Source organism: Alexandromys fortis, unplaced genomic scaffold (assembly GCF_014885135.2).
Source record: "Alexandromys fortis isolate MF-2015 unplaced genomic scaffold, M_Fortis_MF-2015_v1.1 scaffold_5, whole genome shotgun sequence".
Taxonomy (NCBI): domain Eukaryota; kingdom Metazoa; phylum Chordata; class Mammalia; order Rodentia; family Cricetidae; genus Alexandromys; species Alexandromys fortis.
Genome location: NW_026067924.1, coordinates 6,669,231 through 6,691,086, shown reverse-complemented (window position 1 = coordinate 6,691,086; position 21,856 = coordinate 6,669,231). Strand labels below are relative to the sequence as shown.

Genomic DNA, 21,856 nt, shown 5'->3' with positions numbered 1-21,856 from the left:
TTCCTTCTCTTTGGACTGGCATCCTTTTGCCCCCAGCACCCTCTTCCACTCTCCTGGGGTTCCACATAGTTTCCTATTTTGTCACCTTAGTGTCTCTCTATTGATTAGTCTCTCATTCCCGCCTCCTTGATTTTGTTTCTTTCTAACTTCCTTTTTCTGTTTACATATGAAAGTTATTGTTTGTTTTCTCTTTATGTGAGATAACCTTGTATCTCCTTGATTTGAACTGAGTTTAATTTGATAATTCCAGTTCAGCGGGTCACCTAACTGAAGGCTGCTTGTCATGAAACATTGGGCAACAGTAAAAGACTTTTCTGAATGCAGAAATGAAAAGCAAATACATAACGCACCCAAGGTGTTGCTGGCAGTGCACCCCGTGTTGCTCTGGTGACTTCACTGTAGCGGCAGCCAGCTAATCACAGCAGTTCACTTTGCCACCACCCGCCACTGCCTATTGCTGCCTGAAACACTGGTTCCCATCTAAGACCTTTCTGTCGTGGAGTGCGGTGACATTAGCCTTGCAGTCTTAGAAGTCTGCATACAAGTTTCCTGCTCTCTGAGAAGCACAATGGTTTAATTATGGAAAAAGAAGACTTAATAGTTGTCTATCCACATTCTTTATCATGTGAATACCAAATTAGTCTGTCTTTGGATTGTATGTGTTCGAATATTTGATTTTGAAATTGTTTTAAGTTGACTCGAGTTTCATAAAAATGCTAAATTTTGCTTGATTTTAGGACAGAACTTCCAATACTTTGCTAAATAGCCGTAAACACTCTTCTTTCTTCATGTACTGTGTGCATTTAGGTGAAGTGGCATGCTCAGCATTGATAGTTAAACCATCAAAATGATCGTTTAACTCTGACAAACATCGGGGATTCTGGGTTATTCTTTATGTAAAAAAAGAGTGCTGAATTTGCTCTCATCTTTAATAAATGGTTAAATTATATGTATACCAAATAATTGTTTTAAATTAAGATTTATATCAACAAAGGTCAGAGTTTATACTCATTTTCTATACTTTTGTGCTCGGAGTTAAGAATTTTTTTGCATGGAAAGGTTTTGAATGGAAAAGTTTGACTTCGCCCATTTCGTATTTTGACTGTTTCTGCTTCTGAATATTCTGGATGACCATGTTATTGTTGCCCCTGTGTCCCTCCCTTCATCCCTCCTTGGCTTTTGTCTTCGGTGTCGCAGTAGTTATTTACTCCTTGCTGTCACAAATGCCTGGCAGAGGTGATTTATAGGAGGCATTACTTTGGCTCTCAGTCTGTCTATTAAGGGATTTGGTTTATCATAGTGTGGTGGCATTGTAGACGTGGCAGCAGGAGTCACTCAGGAGTGAGACAACTGTCACATTGTGTCTGTAAACAAGACTAGAGAGGAATGAGTACTGGTGCCCAAGTTCTCCTTTTCGTTCATCCAGACTTTCAGCCCAAGGAATAGTGCCGCCAGCAGCCAGGGTCCTCTTCTAGAGCTAACCTAGTTTATAAACTCCCTCGCTCAGAGGTGTCTTCTTGTGGATTTCTGTCCGTTTGGATCACTATTAGCTGCCACGGTGTTGATCTATTTTTACGGTTTACTCATTCTCCGGAATTGGAATTGGAGGTGTGCCTGAGGTTTTTCTTGCTTCCTGCAAGCCCAGTAAAGCCTGAAGAGTTACATCTTATTAAAGGTCTGGTTATTTGTGGTTGGGGGCGGGAAGTCCTCAGAACTCTAGTTTGCTGTGGCTCCCGCATCTGAAGAAGCCCCCCTCCCCATATTTGGAACTTGTAGTTACCATGACGAAGTAAAGGGTTTGGAGGATTTGAGCCAGGGCTGTATTTGTCTGATGATATTGAAATGCAGATAAGAGGTGAACTGGATTTCATATGACTGTTTATGGAATTGGGGATAGTTGTTGCTCTGCCTATTTTGTCTTATGAGCATATCTTTTCAAACTTTTCTTTAGCTAAGACTGACCTGTTCTTAGCGTGCCAGCCCCAATGTCTGTCTTCGTTCAGCCTGCCTAGTAGGTAAGGTCCTTATTCCACAGGACCTTGAAACAAAGAACAAAGAAGCCACACGTCATTAGCACCCCTCTCTTGAAAGTGTGGGGCCATTTTGCTCCTCACTGTAGTTACCCCTTTCACCTCCTTATCCATTGTTTTGTCGTAGTGTGTTGTGCAGTTTCTTCTGGAATGGTTGAATACATACGTTGTTGGGGATACCATGGTGTGATGTCTGGGGCCATGAATGTGGCAGACAATCAACGGTTGCTGATACTACTAGTGATTGGCGTTTAAAATTGTAGCTTATGTGATAATGAGACATGAGGTGTCTGGTTTGGGACAAATCTTGCCAGGCATTTTGGAGGTAAACTAGAAAGAACCTGAAGTTTGCACAAATTATTTGAGGGGAGGAAGATTTTCCTCCTAGAAAGATAGATTGCATTGTTGTTATTAAAATGAATATGGGATGGGAAAGATGGCTCAACAGTAGAGGTGGTTACTGCTTTTGCAGAGGGTCCGGGTTTGGTTGCCAGCACCCACAGCAGGTGGCTCACAACTGCTTGAAATTGTATTTCCAGGTAATGCCCTCTTCTGGCTTTCATAGGTACCTGCACACATGTAGTGCACATACAATTGAAAAAAAAATACCTTTAAAATGGATTTTATGTTTTTATTTGTGAAAGTGGCATGTGTGTGTGTGGGCTTTTATTTACCACTGGTGTCAAATAGCCCGTGAGCTCCGGTGTCTGCAAAGTGTCTTAGTTGGTGTATGCTTTCTGTCCGTTAGAGTTCCTGCTGCTTGTGGTTTTCTAGAAGGTGGTGCTGCTGTCCCACTGTTTGGTAGAACCCAGCACTGTTGAATGCAGGTTACGGATATTCTTTAGTTAAAGTTTACCTTCCTTTTTGTCATTCATTTGCGGTTAGAATTTCAGGACATCAAGTAGATGCACACGGGCATTTCCTGGTTTACCATGTAACTAATCTCCAGTTCGGCTATTTAGCACCCTAGAGAACTTGGGTACAGCCCTTCCCGTTCTTTGTTTATGAAAGTAGCGACATACATGCATCAGTCAGCTCTGGGGCTCCATGGTACTGCTTACGTTGATATTAGACTCACTGGTGTCCATAGCATGACACACAAGTGCAGCCAGAAAGGAACGCGGATCTGCTAAGGCAGGTCAGTGACGTGCCGGTTAGCTCATGAAATGAGTTGAACATGGGGAAGTTCTTGGTCTTGGGATGATAGTTTTGGAGATCGTGAGCCCTGGAGAGAACATAAGGTATGACGTGTGTTTATGCAAAGGTGTGTGTTAGAAAGAACTATCTAGAAGCCCCTTTAAAAAAACTATGGCACATAAGTGGTAAAGTCAAGGTCATTTTTATGGTATGTGTTTTACAGTTTTTACCTATTCTGTTTATTCTAACCACGGCAAAATGAGCAAACGTTCTTCTAGGAAATTGAGATGGAGTGGAGGGTTGAGTGGCTTTAGAAGGTGTGACCTGTTTATGTCTGATGCTACCCTAGAACTCGGAAGAGATAATTACTGTGTACTCCACAGACCAAGGGAGAGTGAGTACTGTTGCAAGATGCTTTAAAAAGTTTCAGGGATATGAGCCATGATAGTGACTTCCTGGAGCCTCTTGGCTCCTGGTGTGTGTGTGTGTGTCTCCAAGCTTGTTTTAAGAAGCAGGAATTTGTATGTTATCTTCTAGAAAAATCATTAAGTGAAGTATAGGTTGATTTGGTGATGGGTTAATGAGATTTGTGATGGTTAAGGCGTCACCTTTTTTCAGTGCTTGTTTTTCAGTGAAGTTTAAAGGTCCTGCTTTCAGTTGGGTCATCTTCCTGCTGGCCACTCAGAAGCTGCAGGGTTTGTCTCAACTAAGCCTCTTGTTTAAAGAGTGGCAGTGTTGCGCTGTCATCCAGAGTGCTGTAGCTTGAGTGAGGAGTGTCCTTCAGAGACCTGCTCTTAAAGGCTTGCTACATCATGAACCTGTGGGTTATTTGAAAGTGTCAGACCCTTTTGGGTGCGGGATTGGGGAGGGGCAGGCATGGTTGGAGGAAACTCTATCGCTGGGGGCTGTCTTTGAAGGAACTACTGGGGTCTGGCCACCCTCTTCTCTCTGCTTTCTAGCCACCATGAAATGAGCAGCTAGTTGAACTTGAGTAAGTCTCATTGCCATGACATGCTTTCTTGCCACAGCCCCCAGATGCAGCCCCAAACATTGCCGTGTTCATCTTAGTTGTCTGCCTTGGGTATTGACAGGCATGTTCTCCCTAGTTTTCTTGATCCCATGTCCAGTCTTGAACTTGTCTTTATTCCCCACCAGGCTTTCTGCTCTGACTCTTGGCTTTGGCCATGTGCTTGTTGCCTTGCAGAGCTCAGGACCAGGGCACAGGAGCCTGACTGCCTATTTAATTTCGCTAATAAGTTTTCAACTGTACACTCGAGGAGACTGCTTTTCTTATCTTATACTTCAGGCACCTAGAGTAGAGTGTAAGCAACTCTAGTTCAAACTGCCTTAGTCTTCCAACTGTCTGTAATACTCATCTCTGATATGAAGATATACAGATGATCTTTTGAGCTTCGAGAAGAGGTGGGTGTGTGTGCACCCACCTGTGCTGAGCTTGTGCGAATGCCCAGAAGATGCTCATTAGCATATGGTTTGTTGTGTTCTTCCTCAGATTGTAATAGAATGAAATTTGAATTGAAGTTTATGCCCTGGCAATGCTGAAGCATCCATAGGCAGTCTGTATATGATGGTTCTGTTGAATTTGTCCATATTGGGTTTCATAGTCTGAGGATGGCTGGCATCAGATCTCATTACAGATGGTTGTGAGCCACCCTGCCTTTGCTGGGAATTGAACTCAGGACCTTTGGAAGAGAAGGCAATGCTCTTAACCGCTGAGCCATCTCTCCATCCCAATAGTAGGAAATATATACCAGTAGCATCTGCAGTTTGATTCCTAAAATGGTGGATAATTTTGATCCCTCTCTCTGCTGTGGTTTTTCCTATCCATGCTCTTTGGCTCTTCAGTGACTCCTGTGTTAAATGTCCTTGGTGCTGTTGGGAGTTGTTAAAACCTCTAAGAAGTGGGGCCTAATGGGAAGTCTTCAGGTCACTGGGGGCATGTCCTTCACAGGAATAGTGAGAACCTGTGTTCTCTTGCTTCCCTAACCATGAGGTGAGCAGTTGGCTTCCAGCACACGCTCCCTGACACAGCCTGAAGCAAGCGAGCTGTGAGCTGAAATAACCTTCTGTGTGCGATTATCTCAGGCATTTGTTGCAGGAATGGAAAGCTGACTAACACACACACACACACACATACCTGTGGTACCGTAGTTTATAAATTAGGCATTATGGGAGATTATTCTCTTAACAAGTTTCCTGACTGTACTCGCTTGCTTTTATACACCTTCTCAGAGTTTCTATTTGTAGTTGCCCTGTCTCACTTGAAGTACTTTATATCTCCTGTTTGGCATGTTCTAATTCTTAACCTCTGGGGCCATTAGGTAAAATAAGAGATTAACTGTGAGCACCAAGATAGCCGGTACTTTTATAGCCCAGATGGCTATCAGGTGGCTATAGTAGGTAGTGTATACAGACCGGATATGCTCCGCAGGGCCTGATGCTCACACACACAGGCTTGTGTGGGTTTTGTCATGCAGCTAACAGCGTGCCCGGTTTACTTTTTATTTGTTGTCTTGAGACAGGGTCGCATGTAGCCCATACTGACCTCCCACTTGCTGTGCAGTTGAACTGCCAAACCCTGTCAGCACCTCCCAAGTGCTAGCATTGTGGGCATACACCACCATACCCAGTTGTGATGTCAGTTTAAAAAAAAAAAATCTATGAATTGTTTTTTGAATTTTCTGCGTGATAATTTCAGAACATAGTTGGCTGTGGTAACTGAGGTCATAGACAGTCTACAGTCTGTCCACTCACTCACCTATCAGACTGAATAAGCTCTCCTTCAGAATGACTATCCTGTCACTAGGCGCTGCTCATAAATATCTCCTGAGTGTGTCTTGATTAAATAGATGGACACATGTCTATCAGTTCCTCAGGAGACGTTCCTTCCTAAATAGCTTCAGTTTGTAGTGGTTATGCAGAAGAAAATTTAAAATACCATGGACTGTATTTTTACTTTTAAGTTGCGTGTGTGCACGATGTGTATGTGCTTTGTTGCATGTGCATGGTGTTGGTACAGAGGTCAGAGGGCAGTGTAGAGTATTCTGTTCTCTTCTTCAGCAATAGAGTTGATGGCAGTTTCTTCTCCTTCACTTCTAGTTTGACATGGGTTTCGGACCTCAAGCCTAGGCCCACCAGGCTTGTGTCGCAAGCCCCTTTACCTACTGGAGCATCTTGTCCAGATGTGTGTGCTCATGTTGGTAGGAGGAAATCAAGTACTAAGACCAGAAACCTTCAGAGCTGGGTAGCTGTAGGGACCTACTAGGTACTCTTCCCATTGTGAGAAAGATGGCCCTAGGGGAGGAAAAGAACACCGTGCCAGGGTAGAGGTAGGAAGGGGTGGTTCTAAAATTCTAACTTTTCAGTCTCGAAACCTTGGGAGCTTCATCTTGGGGTTCCTGTGGCTAGATCTACAGCAGTAAAGGGATGTGGGTGAACTGGGGAGCTGCTTCAGTAGTGGGGCGGGGCTCTCCCTGTGAGAGAAGTACCTGCTTTTAAGGAAACATTAGGGCAGACAAGGATATTGTTCTGAAGGTGGGTCAGGTCATCCTAATGAAAGTGTAGGAAAGATTGGACTGCCCCACCATGTTCTTCAGCTGTTGCTCTGGGTAATGGGCTGCAAGTGAAGGCAGGATGGAAATGCTCATCCTTCCCGGGCGTTGTGACTGCCGTTTTCCACTCAGACGTACGGAGGTTATGTCCTTTGCTTGTGCACGCCAGCTTCCTTCCCTGCACTGCCAGTTATCAGCTCTGCTTTTCAGGGCTTCTGAGTCTAGTCTGGTGCCTTCTTAGTGATGTGTGATGAACTGAAGTCTCTCCAGCCTTGTAGCTGGAGCTTCCATATCAGCACAGTCTCGGGATGCTTCTTCTGCATCGTACTTTGTTCCAGAGATAGCCCGGTGATACTACTTCATCTAGGTCAGTGGTTCTCAACCTGTGGGTCATGACCCCGTGGGGGGGGGGGTTCCGCGTATCAGATATTTACATTATGTTTCATAATAGTAGCAAAATTACAGTTATGAAGTAGCAATGGAAATAATTTCATGGCTGGGGGTTACCGCAACTTGAAAAACTGTATTAAAGGGTCACAAGGATTAGGAAGGCTGAGAATCACTGGTCTAGATTTAGAAGCTTTTTTTGTTGGGGTAGGGCCCTTTAAACATCCTCTGGAAAGGTGGGAAGATCCAGGAGACAAATATTATCCATGTGTTCCCACTTGTAATCATAGCATCTTGGAGCTGGAGGCAGGATCTGGCTATCCTGGGCTACACAGGGAGATCTGTTTCAAAAGAAAAGAGGTGAGGATGCTTCATGAGCTTTAGAGGGCCAGTGGACCGGTGTGTACGAAGAATCTGCTGTCCTTGAAGGATCAGCTGTGGAACCTAGAGTCGTTTCCAAAGTTCTGTGAAGTACCCCTAGCACACTGACGTCATTCTCAGAGAGAAGGTAGCTGGTGATTGGCATCTCCAGACCCTGGCGCCAGTGTCACTCTTTGAAGAAAGCTGACATATCCCCACCCCCTTCCCGTCGATCAGGTGCAGATAGCTTCTTGGTTAGGGTTAGGACTTGGTACCTACTTTGCCTTCTTCAGCTAGGGATTTGTCTGCTTTGAAAGTTTTCTGTGATGACCTTGAACTTTTGTTTCTCACGCTTCTGTCTCCCAATTACTGCCGAGAGGTTTGTGCCATCATATCAGGCCTGTGAGGTATTGGGAGTTCATCCCCAGGGTGTGTTACTTCCTCAAATTACATCCCCAGTCTCATTTCAGGCTCTTACTGTCTGGACATCCATAGTGTTTGCAAAGAGTAGCAAATACATGGGAAGATTGAGTTTTCTCTCTAGCTATCTGATTTGGTTATTAATGACAAGAAACTGTTTACTCTTTAAGCATCCTATGTTTATTAAAGGTGATGCTTGAATGGTTTGCCCAGCTGAGGTTTTGAAATGAATAATGAAATATCTTCTTTAAAGAGACCGTGTCTTACCTTGTTGTTCAGGCTGATCCTGTCTATTGCTTTCAATTATTTGATCTCTTAGCTCTTCACACTACAGGGTCACAGCCTCTAATGAATTCCTTGAGTCTCATTATGTAGCCCTGGCTGGACTGGAACTCAGAAACCTGCCTGCCTCGGCCATAATGAAAGGTTTTTTGGGGGGGGTTATGAGACAACATTTCTTTGTGTAGGCCTGGACTCATTCTGTAGACCAGGCTGACCTCAAACTCACTGAGTTCTACCTTGTCTCTAAGTGTGAGATTAAAGGCACATGCCACCACCTTTTGGCGATCATAATGAAATCGTTTAATGTGACAACTAATAACTTAAAGATCTTGTAACTTAAAACCATAGCTTCATATTTATATCGGTGTCTGCTGAGGGCTAAGGTAGCTATGTTGAGTCCAGGAGGGGCGTGTTCCTTCTGTGGTTGAGGTTATTTTGTTGTATCAGAGATGCCATTGTCCTCTAAGATGCGTACTCATACTTCAATGGCATAAAACAAGTTGTTTTCTTGGAATAAGCATTAGAGAGACTCACGGATTTTTCAAACTGTTCATAGTGTCAGTTGATAGATGGTAGTTCCTTTATTAGAAAGTAAAGTCATTTAGGAAAAAAGATTTATTCTACTTTTTGTGCATGCATGTCTGTCTGTCTGTCTACAGAGGTGCCTTGGGGAGGCCAGAAGAGGGCATTGGATTCCCTGAAGCTAGAGTTATAAGTGGTTGTAAGCTACCAAGTATGAAGGTAGAAGAATAGCAAGTAATCTTTACTTTTGAATCATCACTTCATCAGAGAGAGAGAGAGAGAGAGAGAGAGGAGAGAGAGAGGAGAGAGGAGAGAAGACTGTGTACACAAAAACACTCATGCCGTGTTGTACTTAATGGGGATCAGAATGTAAGCGTTGGTTCTTAATTAACTACCAGGTGGGTCCTGGGAATTGAACTCAGGTTGTCAGGCTTGGCAGCAACTTCTTTACCTTTTGGGCCTGAGAATCCGAGTCACTATCTCTATCTTCCTTTTCTTTCATTGTGACCGTCTCTGGGCGTTTCTAAGTAAAATGCACAAGAGACCTGACTAAAGTAAGACATTTTTTAACACTGCTGTGGAACTAAATAAAGCTTGACTAATTCCCAGTTATTTCAGAGACAGCCAGTCATGGAAATCTTTGTGTGGACAAAAAGGAGTGACTAATGATGGGGTAGAAAATTAATAAACTTTATATAAGATGAAGGCAATCTGCAAGGAAAATGAACTCAATGAATCATCCCAGAGAACAGTTTTTGACTGACTTAAATTTAAGATGTCTAGAAAGATGCCTAAAGCATCATTGAATACAAAAAAATCAGAGATTGGATTTGTTCAGGCAAGTTGATTGAAAATTTTGTCTGAGAGGAATCACCATGTTTCTTTTAAATAAAATTTAAGTGTCTACAAAGATAATGAATGTAAGTAAGCCATGGTTTGACATGTGTGATGACATTTAATGTTTTTCTATGTAAATGTGGGCTTTGCACAGTGCTTGGGGTGGGTGAGTCTTGCGGCAGAGGACAGTCTTCCCCGTGCTCCACATTACTCACTGAGGCATGGTCTCTTGTTGAACCCGAGCTTGGTAACGCCCTAGACTAGCTGGCCAACTCACTCTGCAGAGTCCCTGTCCTTGTCTCTGGCTTCTGAGGGTTGGGATTCCTGGTGAATCACAGCATCCACCTTTATGACCTTCATGGGTTCTGGATATCTCAGCTCTGGTCCTCGTGCTTGCTGTTGTGTGATGCTTCAACCACTGAACCATTTCTCGCGGCCATGTGGTGGGGTGTGTGTGTTGGGGTGTTGTTTGCTTTTGTTTCGTTAAACTTTAGTTCAGACCTTTATGAGATGTTTTTAAAAGAACTGGAGCAAGAAGTGTTTGGAAACTTACAGAAGGCTTGTTCAGTACCAGCATTACAGATTCATTTATGAGGCTAGAGCAGTGGCTGAGCCGGTTAGAGCACTTGCTATTCTTTAGAGAATCAAGTTCAGTTCCCAGCTCCCATGTGGGTGCCTTACAACTGTCTTCAGCTCCAGCTTCCAGGGGTCCAGTGCCCTCTTCTGGCCTTCATGGGCACATGAACACATGAGAGTATGCACACACATATACATAAATATTTTAATTTATTTAAGAGTTTTTTTTTTCGTTGTTGTGCTTTTTGGTGTGTGTGCCTTTTTGCCTGTGTGTGCATATGAGTATAGGAAGCCAGATCAGGGATACAGGCAGGTGTTTGTAAGACTTTTAAGCGGTTCTCTGCAAGAGCAGTAAATGCTTTTAACCACTGAACTATCTTTATAGCCCATAAAAATTAGTCTTTTCTTTTTTTTTTTCGAGAAAAAATAAAAGAAGACTAGGGGTATTGTTCATTGTAAAATGGTTCTGTAGGTCATATCTTTAGTGTGTGGCATTCAGGGAGCTTAGGCAGTCATGGAGATGCAGAGGAACACATCTGAGGTCTGGTAACGACGTCCCTCGTCAGTGTTGTAGGAAAACTCCTTTGGATTTGCACAGTCATCAACCTCACTCGTGACACATTTAATTTATTGCTTTTGTTTATTCCAGAGCCCATTTCTCATTTATGGAGGGAAGATTGGGCACTATGGAGGGCATTCAGTCTGAGGTTTCATAGAGACAGCATTCCGTCTGAGGATTTGTAGGGACGGGACCGTTTATTTAGTGGAGGTGGTGCATGGAGACAGAAAAAGAAAGCTGCTGAGGAACTCAGACCATTGAGTACCTGTTTCTTGAAGCAGCTTGAGGAATCTACTTTATTGGGTCACCTGACACCAGAAAATGAAAAGTGGCGCACATGAGACACTCCTGATGGTGACAGAAGGGAGAGCCACTGTTCACATCACTGGAATTCCTTCCCAGAAGACAGAGAGGACTCTGGTTACAGCCAGTCTGACAGAAGAGGGTATTCTTACGCTGTCAGCATGGAATCACGAAGTAGGGACTGAGGAAAAAATGCAGAGAAAGATGTGGATTAGAAAGTCCCAGAAATGACCATCCCCTGGAAAAAGGCACCCAGAACGAGCCGTAGCCCAGAGTTAGAAGACAAAGGATGAGCAGGATCTACTGCTCACTCGAAGTTGGCGGGGCTGGGGGGAGACAGGGGAGATGGGATGGGACATATGTTCCTCCCCTAAAATGCAGGATTATGCAGTAACAGATTACAAATAAAAACAGCCTAGCCTACCAGAGAATGAGCTGGAAGCCCCTGAAGAAATCAATCAGTGGTCTCATTACAAAGGTCAACATCTCCAATATAAGTATTATTATCCAAGATCTCCTTCAAGAAAACCTAGTCAAAGGGAGAGTGCTGCTGTCCAGGTCTGTCCTGCAGGTGCAGAGTGCTTCTCCAGTCTTCACTCACGTTCACACGTGGCGGTAATCGACTCAGGATTCCCACAGATTGGAGAATTAATCCTCTAGAGAGTATTTCTTAATTTCTGAAGAGGATATCAAAGGAATGATAAACTTTACCTGACTGCTCCAATATTTGTGGTACTTCTTACTAACCAAGATGTGGCACGTGAGGTTCTGTGATTAAGATGCTCTCTTTGCTGCTAGAGAGACCAACAGATGACAATGTTGAGGTAGCTATTGGCATCATCGAGATATGTGGCCTCAGATTAATCTAGCCGTCACCAGAAGGAGTCAGCGCTATCTTTGAATGCCTGCGGAACATTCTACACAGGTCTGAGATCAACCAAAGAGCTTAGGACACTATTACAGTGGTGTTTGCTATACGGAAGGACAGATTCAAAGATCACCCTGTTATTTGGGAAAGACTTGATTTAGTGGAAGAGGACGATCAGGCTACCTGTATGCTCCCCTTGGAGAATGACTATGATCTAGAAGATGTTCTTAATGTTTTCAAGATGGATCCTAATTTTATGGAGAATGAAGAGAAGTTTAAAGCTATTAAAAAGGAAAAAATTGAAGGATACAATGATTCAATCACAGATCAAGAAGCTGGACGTGGTGAAGATGAGGAGGAGGATGAAGGAGAAGAGGAGGAAGAAACTGTTGATGGAGACAGTGATTCAATCACAGACTACGAAGCTGGAAGGAGTGAAGATAAGGAGGAGGAGGAAGAAGAGGACGGAGTACACCAAAGTATCCATGACAAAACAGAAATCAACCTGGTCTCATTTCACCATACATGATATCTCGCTATCCAGTCGAGTTTAGATTTTGAAGAATGTGCACACAAGTTGCTGAAGATGGAGTTTGCTGAGAGCTAAACAGAAGAAACTCTACACCATGGTACTTGGTTGCTGTGCCCAACAAAGGGTCTCTGAAAAATTTTTGCCTTGTTAGCTTGGCCCTTTTGCACGCTGAGAAAAGAATACATGCAATCATTGAGAATCTATTCAAAGAACGCTATGATAACATCCATCGCTTAGAAACACACTGCTGAGGAATGTTGCTGAGGTGTTTGCTCACATTTTCTACACGGATTCACTTCCATGTAGTGTTCTGAATGTATCAAGGTTAGTGAAGAAACCACTTACATCATCTAGTAGAATTTTTGTCACGGTATTTTTCCAGGAACTGGGTGAATACATGGGTCTTCCTCAGCTGAATGCGAGGTTAAAGGATGAAACTCTACAGTCATTCTTTAAGGAGTATTACCTCGAGATAACCCACGGAATACCTGGTTTGCCATCAACGTTTTCACTTCCATTGGTCTCAGAGGTTCATGGATGAACGAACTGCAAGAGCACCTGAAAGTACACCCCAGAAACCAGAAGCTGAGCAAAAGAGCCTCCCCTCCCGACTTCGTCGTCTTTTGCCTCCTCCTCAGACAGAGTCTGATTCCTCTGACTCAGATTCTGACAGCAGCAAGAGTAGTTCAGACTCTTCAGACTCCTTATCCTCCAGCAGTCAGAGCTCTGCCTCAGAACCTTCATCCAACAACCGATGGAAGCCGAAGCAGAGATCCACAGCCAAGTACCGGGCAGAGCTTCTGGAGTTCGGTTGGCGAGAGGGAGGAGCAATATTACAAGCAACGGGGTCAAGACCATGAGAAAACCCACAGAAACAGCTGACTTGATCTAGTGGTAACTCACTGACCCCGAACTGACAGCTGGGGAACCCGCATGGGACCAAACTAGGCTGTCTGAATGCAGGTGACAGTGTGGCGTGGGCCACTGGCAGTGGGACCAGGATTTATCACAAGTGCTTGAACTGACTTGGAGCCCATTCTTTCTGGAGGGATACCTTCCTCAGCCTAGATATAGTGGGGAGATCCTTCCTTGGTTCTGTCTCAAAGTGGTGTGCCAGACTTTGTTGACTCCCCATGGAAGCCTTACCCTCTCAGAGGAGTGGATTGGTGGAGGTGGGGGAAGGTGGGGGAAACAGGAAATGGGGAGGAAGTGGGAACTGGGATTGGTATGTAAAATTAGTAATAAAAATAAATAAATAATATGGATCTAGGAAAAAAGGTAGGTGTCTGAAGGTAGGTGTGGGAGAGGAGAAGGTGTTTTGTTATCCAGCACCTCTCTGAAATATGATTTGTCTGTCTTCAGTCACCGTGTAAGCCAGCTGACACTCAGCCGACATGCGGAGTCGAATCTCATCCCATTAGTTGTGGTTTGCGGTGAAGGCTCTATGTATACCTGTTGAAGAAAGGATGGATGAGAACTCTTGTCTATTTAGTAATGAGCACTAGCCACTGCACACCATTCTGCATTATTATGTGGCTATTATTCCACATTCCCTGTATAACTGATCTGTGGAGGTTACATCATAAAAGCAGCCCTGGCTATCGGCCTGCCTCCGCCTTTTGGGTCCTAGGATTAAGGATGTGGGCCACCAGTTTCTTTCCTTAATTTTGTTTAAGAAATCCTTTACTACCTTTAATCCCAACATGTGGGAGGCAGGCACGGTGATCTGTGAGTTCAAGGCCAGCATGGGCCAGTGTGTCTTGAGATGGGCAGAGGACTACAGATGGGTTAGAGTCTAACAGGTGTCACACTTAGGACCCTATAGATAGCTGTGCCGAGGACCTTGAGTTTTAGTGGTGCAGCATGGGAAGCCATGGGAGAATGACGCACTGACACTACATTTTATGAGGAGCCCAAGAAGAGCCACAGAGGTAGATCAGGAAGTAGGCACAGCAACACGGATAAGGTACCTAGGGAGGATGTAGCAAACGCCAGTGGGTTGTGAGCACTAACTGCCTGTCATGCAGGACGTGGAACTGAGCTTGGTTTAGCCTTGTGAGGGGGTCGGAGGAATGGAAAGAAGTCGTGTTTTTGTGAGTAGGGTGTATTTGTCACTTACTGAGGTAGGGCCACTGCTTAGGGATCAATCTGGTCTTACTCCTAGGGAAGGCTGTGAGAACAGGGAATATGAGGAACTGGGTTTGGGGTGTCAAGTTTGAGGAACCTGTGTCCAGAGGGTTGTATTGAGCAATAGTGAGCCCCATGGGTTACAGATTAAGACAGGTGGTGACTTGGAGTTCTCAAGTACGGACTTGGTCAAAGCTTTGAACAAGGTCAGCCACACAACAGGAAGATCAAATGGAGAGGGGACTGGGGTACTTGGGGTGTTCTGGCCACACTCGCTGTATAGCGTTCAGGGGAGATGACCATAAAGGTGAAAGAGGCTAAGAAGTAGTGTACAGTTGACTAATTTGTTACACTTCAAAGTACTAAAGCCACACTCCTGTCTAATTCCAGGACATTGTCACTACTCTGAGTGAACCCCATATCTCATCCTTCCCCCAATACTGGCAACCATTAGTCCATGTTTTTATCTTCATGGGTTTGTCTGTCCTGGGTATTTCATACAATAGAGCCATACAATACCTAGCACTTGATCTCCAGCTTCTTTTACTTAGTATGATCTTGTCAGGGTCTGGTCATGCTGTGAAACGCATCAGTGCTGCCTCCTTTATTACTTTTTTTGGTAGATAGCTGTTTATCAGTTCTTCAGTTTTGTATATTTTGAGTTGTTTATTGTAATTAGTGCTATTTCGAACATTCAAGCTATAAGATTTGTATGAACATGTGAGTTTATACTTAGGATCTTATAGAGGACAAGAGGATTATGGGTAGTGAATCATTGCTATTGCTTGTCAACTGATAACTTTACTATGAGCAATACTGGTGACTGTTTTTGTTAGTCTTACAGCTACTGCCCCTCCCTACTTGAGTTTCTCATTTGAGTTTCTAGCAAGTTTTCTTTCTGCGCTCAAGAGTTGTGTCCTTTTATTGCGGTGTCTGAGTAGATATGACCCTTTGATCCGAATCTAGGTGACCCTATGTTTGGTCCTTTTGGTACACGTTGATGCCTTGGAGGAGTTACTTAGGTTCGTGATGTCTTTCCCTTGGTTCATAGCAGAGTGAACAGTGACCTCATGAAAGGTGGCCTTCTCTCCCTGTTTCTTATCTGAAATTCGTGTGTTAAAATTTATCTTTGGTTCTCCTGCATGTTTATTGGAACTCATTAGTGAAACCTGAGAATTTCTTTGTGATTAGTTTTTAGATTGTAGATTGATTTTAAAATACATAAGGCTATGTAGACTCTACTTTGATCAGAGTTGTGTTTTTAAGCTAAATTTTGTTTAATCTATTTAGACAGTTGATATATTTCCTGGCTAGTCTTGGACTACTGAACTTACGCCGTTCTGTTTACTTCAGCTTTCCAAGTAGCCAGGGCTGTAGCAAACCTCACACTTGGCTTGTGCTGTCTTTCCTCAGACTTGGGTTAGTTTTAGAGTTTCTTCCACTCATATATGGTCTTCCTTCGTGAGTTTTCTGTGTATATTTAGAAAGATTGTAGATTCTTTCATTCTTGGTTGAGTGACTCCTAGATCTGGTGACTTGAGGTTGATGCTGTCATTTAGATCTCCCTTGTCTGCTCTATTTTTTGTCCATTTTTAGTATCGTACAGTGTTAGAATCTTCAACGTTAGCTTCTGCCTTTTTGTTTCATGTAATATGAAGCTGGTTGATGAATATGCATTTTTAACATTGATATATTGTCCTAGACTGACTTTAAAATCACCGTGGATCCCCTCTCTAATAAACCCTTAGAAGTTGACCTCATTTTGTGAAACCTGTTCTTCTAGCCTTAGTGTTTCTTTGGCCATTGTAGTATTTTTAGTTTGTTTCATATTTGCATTTAAAGCACCTCTTTAAAATATATTATATGTGAATTTTTGTGTGTTTTGACCTTTAAAAAAGTTTTAATCTAGTTTTTCCTTTTGATTAGACTTTGTACCATTTACATTTATTTTTGTTTTTAGAGTTATGTGTATGTATGGGGAGGGGTAAGGTGCATGTGAGTGCAAGTGCTGGCAGAGGCCAGCGGTGTCACATCCCCTAGGAGCTGGAGTTACTTAGGTAAGCTCTCCAGTGTGGGTGCTGGGAATTGCGGTGTGTGTTTTTAGGCTGAACAGTCTTTCCGACCTCTCATTTACATTTAAAACATTGTTTTGCTCTTTGCCCACCCCCCCCAACCCCACCCCATTTTGCTTTTGATTAAACCAAGGCCTCTTGCATGCCTGGTAAGTTTTCTGTTCACCAAGCCACATTTCCCATCCTATCATTTACATTTAAAATCATTATTAATCTGATTATATCTAGATCTCTCATATTTTGCTTTATTAGGAAGAGGTTTTGTTTGCTTTTTGTATTAATTTTTAATTATCCCACCATTTCTTTTGCTTTCTAGCTGTACATTGGTTTATCGAGGAAGAGGGTAGTTGATTTAAGGATTACGGTATGTATTGTAGCTCTATCTTAATCTGCTTAGTATGGATATTCACCCTGGAGGGAACCGTTTTGCTGTGGTGTGTTTCCTGCTCTTCTGACCTCTCATGGTCATGAGTTAGAACCTCTGTGCTTTCTGTACTTTATCAGTGCATTATAATAGAATTTTCTTTGAACTCATCTTTTATAGAAACCAAGATAGAAACTGCTTATTAGTAGGTCCACATGAATACTGTTTCCGACTCTTTCTTCCTTCGTATCCAAGTTGCCATCTTCTGTGGTTTCTGTTTAGTCTGTGGGACCTAGTATTTTTTTTATAGCAGAGATCTTCTTTTTGAAGTGATGGTTTTGCTAGGTGCTAGAATTCTTTGCTGAGAGGCTGGCCGTTTTGTCTTGCCTTTAATCAGTTGCCTGCGGTGCTCACGTATGAATATGCCAGTTGTTTCTAGGGCGAGGCTATCCCATGTTCTTACGTTGCCATTGGTTTTCTGCCCACACCGTCCGTTTTCTCTGGCTTTATCCAAGGTGTGCTTCCCTGATTTTGAGTGGCTCAGTTAATTTCTATCGGGGGATGTTTGAGTTCCATGAGCTGTGGTGGTGGAGGTTTTCAGATTTTCGAACCTATCTTTTTGCTTTTTGTTATCGTTGTTGTTGTATACTTATTTTGTTTACTTGCTTGTTGGTTTGTTTTACTATATTTCAATTGATGGGAGAAAGGAGGCACCCCTCGCTTGCTAAGAAGGTGTAGTTTTGATAAATGTTTTGTTCGGGGCTGAGAAGGCTCAGTGAGTAGGTGTGAGAACCACCTGTTTGTAGTCACTGAACTCATATAAAGTCAGGTGCAAGAACCTGGGAGTGAGCTGTGGCCATGTGCGCCTTTCGCAGCAGCCCCTGGGAGGAGACGCGGGCCCGTCTTCTCCAGGCCAGCCTTATCTGCTTGCTCATTGGTAGCATGTTTTCCATTCATCTCTTGAACATGTTTTTAAAAGTATTTGAAATCCTTATTACTTAGAAATCCCTTGGGATCAGGTTTTGCAGTTTTGCTAGTGTTGTGTACACCGTGATATTTTTCTTTCTCTTCTGCTGAAATGGGGACGTGTGCCATAGGGACTCGGTTTCTTTATGCTCTTAGGAGGATTGCTGGGTTCCTATTGCAGCAGACAGTAGAGTTACCTGGACTCCAAGGACTGTTCTCCCAATGCTTTGAAGCTGATTATCCTCTGCTGTTGTGGTCTGGGGTCCACTCCCCGGGGCTTGTGCTCCTGGAGTGCTGGACGTGTGCTGGGGATCTGAGATCCTCTTAATCCTCTGGTTTCCTTCTTGGGACTTTTCTGCCTTGCCAGCTGTGGGCTCTGCACCTGGCATTTGTACTTTCTGCTGCGCTAGCTGGGCATACTTGGGAAAGTGGGTTCATAGATTTGGCTCTGTGCTGCCCTTGGATTTCCTTCCGGTCCTGATTTCCTTCTTGACCTGCTGCTTGTGGTCTACCCGGTGCACTTGAGGCTAAGCTGTGGCACGTCATGTTCAGTCCTTGTGCCTACAACCCGGTGACGTCAGAATGCTCTGCATTTCTAGCTTACCTCCAGCTCGCGTGCTGAAACCATTACCTCAGCAGTTCTCAACCTGCAGGTCACGACCCCTTTTGGGTGTATGAACCCTTTACAGGGGTCGCCTAAGGCCGTTAGAGAGCACAGATAGGTACATTATGATTCATAACAGTAGCAAAATTACAGTTATAAAGTATCAGCAAAATGATTTTATGGTTAAAGTCCACCACAACACGAGGAGATGCATTGAAGGGTCACTGGGAAGGCTGAGAAGCTCTGTATTGGCAGGAAAGACTGGCTCTTACTGCCCGGGTTACAGCCGCAGCTGTAAACTCACCCACTGTTCTTACTTATTCTTGGTTTTCTGTAGTTTTAACTCTTTCTTGGGCTTTTGTAAGAGTCTTTTTTTTTTTTTTTTTAGTTTGGTTTTCACACATGACGCCTGTGGATGTTGGATTAGCCTCTTCAGTATTCTGCTGTTTGAAAAAGTAGATTGTTAAGTTGTTGTTTTTCTTTTTTTCTGGAAATAACAGGGTAGTTTGTTTCATGAGCATGGCTTCCTGTAGAGCTGTCATTGCTTCTTTGGTCATTATTCTCTTCATGCTTAGAACACGATGATTTTGTATGAGACTCAACTGCCGGTTCCTTTCTGAACAATTTGCATTTCTTCTTGCATTTCTCCAGGAGAGGGGTCAGTGAGGGTTTCTGAAGCCACAGCTCTAGAGCGCCCTCTTCTGTCCTCAGCAGCTACTTGAAAAGGTGCCCCGGTATTGTTGAACCCAGCTTCTGTCTTTCGTTCTCCTCCTTCCCCACTTCCTTTGGGTGGTTTCTGTCATTTCCTTGCCTCTGCTCTGGCTGCTTGCTGTCCCCAGCAGTGTTCCACAATGGCCAGTTCTCCAAGAGCCCATAAGCCACAGACTGCTGTAGCTTGTCTGCCTGCGTTGTACAAGCAGGTATAAGCTTACCTGCAAGTGGTTAGTGCCCAGAAACCCCGAGGTCTAGACTGCTGTCCGATGCTGTCTCCGTTTGCTATGCAGTTACCCATCCATCATGCCTGGGTACTTCTGTCCCGTCTGTCAGATAGCTGTGACCCTCTCTGCCTGTCCAGACCCGCTGCGTTTGTGCCTTTGCTTCGCTCATTTTTCCTGCCCCTGGAGCGCTGTAGCTTGTGGGTTCACGGGTTGTTGTCTGAAGATTTTGACTTTTATTAGGGAGGCAGGGAGATGAAAGGTGCCTTTGCTCTCACCTGTCCCTCACATTTCTGCCTCCTGGAGGTCAGCAGGTTGGACCCTACTTTGAAGGCTGGAATGAGGGCGAGATCTGCCATATCACCAGGACTGGGAGGCCTGTGCTTCCTGTCATTCCCCATTTGCCCTTTGACCTGGGACCCTGCCTGCCCGAGGAGACTTTGATCTGGCCTCCCACCTTGCCAGGCTCACGGTCCTCTGTCCTAGTCTACATCACAGGCACCGGCAGTTTTGGGGGGACTAATTGCCTTGATTTTTTTTTTTTTTAAAAAGTGTTTCATCTTTATCTTTCTGAAAATACCCCTTCTTGCCAGCTTGAATGATGGCTGTTTGGCAGTATTCAAAAGGTTTTCTTGCTTGTCTGTCTGAGAAGGGTCTCACTATGTAACCCTAGTGGTCTTAGAACTTGCTATATAAGCCACACTGGCCTCAGACTCACAGAGATTCGCCTGCTCTGCTTCTCCGTGCTGGAATTAAATGTGTGCACCACCACACCCGGCTTTAAGAGTTATATTAGTCAACTATAGGTGCATTTATTGTTCTAAAAAGGCTGTCTTGTTTATCACATTGGAGGAGATGAAAATGCCATTTTTCATTCTTTAAAGTTGCTCCCCCTCACCGCACGCCATGACTTAACCTTTCTCAAGACGCACTGCACTCGCTCTGCTTCCTGCTGCCTCCTTTTTGCTCTGCGTCCATCCTTAAGCTACCTGCCCCTTAGGGCTCCCGTGCGAGGCCACTCATTGTGCTAGACTTGGGCTCTTAAGTTGTTTATGGGTTTGGCCAGTGTAGATGGTAGGGAGAGAAAAGGGGCGACACCTGTGTTCCTAGACTTCAAGAGTCCAGGGTCTGTCCACACTGCATAGACTGGAGGGAGGGCACAGAAGAAAGGCACTCAGCAGCTCCTGTGCAGAATCCCCACCCTCCAGCTCCATACAGCCAAGGATGCTAGGACCAGGAGAGAGCAAGAGAGTGGAATTACCACACAGGACCAAACACAGGAACTAGCCCCTCATCCCTGGTGAGTGAGGTAGGTGTTCGTTCCTCTTTCAGAGCTGAAGGCTTCAGCTCTGTCTAAAAGCACCCCAGAGCCCTCTTGTCCCCACTTTTCCACCTCCTTGTGACACCAGGGTCTGTCCTGTCCGTCCTTGTCCGAACTGCTCTAAACAATAAACTGTAGCCTTCCCTGGTTTTCTAGAATTGCACAGCTTCTCATACCTGAGCAGTATGCAAACTGCTGATTCTAATGCGCCCGCTCCATATTCTTTACTTCAGGACTGGTGACAGACACCTGAAGGTCTCTGAGAAAATCTTTCACTGGTACGCTGCCGGAGGAGTTGTTAAACTTGTGTAAACTCATCTCTTAAAATGAAGACACAAAATGGGTTAATTGTGTGGAACCGGTTGGCTCCCTTTAGCACCGGTATCTGTCCCATTTTTGTGTCTGTGTGTTCAAGGTTACATTTGTTTCAAATACAGGAAAGTTTAGAATTAACAATGATTTTTGTTACATAGAGGTTTGAGTCGAAATTCAAATCACTCCCCCAAAGAACTAGACATTAGGTCCGAATAATAATGCTATATTTGAACTGCTATGATCTTAAGCACACTTAAGATGTGCTAGCCAATAGTTAGTTTCTTCCTACTAAATATAAATCTGCTTTATTTTTAGAAACTTTAAAAAACAAATTACACTAATGTTAATCATTTTAAATATCTGGATGTTATTACATTTTAATTTATCTTGTGTGCCTGTGCGTACTGAGATTGGAAGATCGTATTTGAATGTAGTTTTAAGGTACACGGTGGAAGGATACAGAGACGGAAGGCCATGTACCATCAGGAGGGACCGTGTGAAGAACCTGGGGGAAGGAAGTTGGTTGGGAGAAAAAAAATGACTATTTAGTTGCAAGTTAGTTTTTGTTGTTTTTGTATGGTTTTTTGTTGTTGTTGTTGTTGTTGTTTGTTAAGACAGGGTTTCTCTATGCAGCCCTGGCTGTCCTGGAACTCACTCTGTAGACCAGGCTGACCACTAACTCAGAGATGTGTTTTTCTCTGCCTCCCAAGTGCTGGGATTAAAGGCATGTGCCACCACCGCCCGGCTATTTGCAAGGTTTTTTTTTTTTT

The 21,856-nt window shown here is 43.9% G+C and overlaps 1 protein-coding gene and 1 pseudogene across 2 annotated transcripts in view; both read left to right on the top strand.

Moving 5' to 3' along the window:
- The window catches only part of Cdyl (chromodomain Y like), a 131,190-nt gene that overhangs the window by 8,249 nt on the left and 101,085 nt on the right, over nucleotides 1-21,856 (top strand). The window lies entirely within an intron of this gene.
- On the top strand, nucleotides 11,632-13,355 carry LOC126501602 (pre-mRNA-splicing factor CWC22 homolog; annotated as a pseudogene).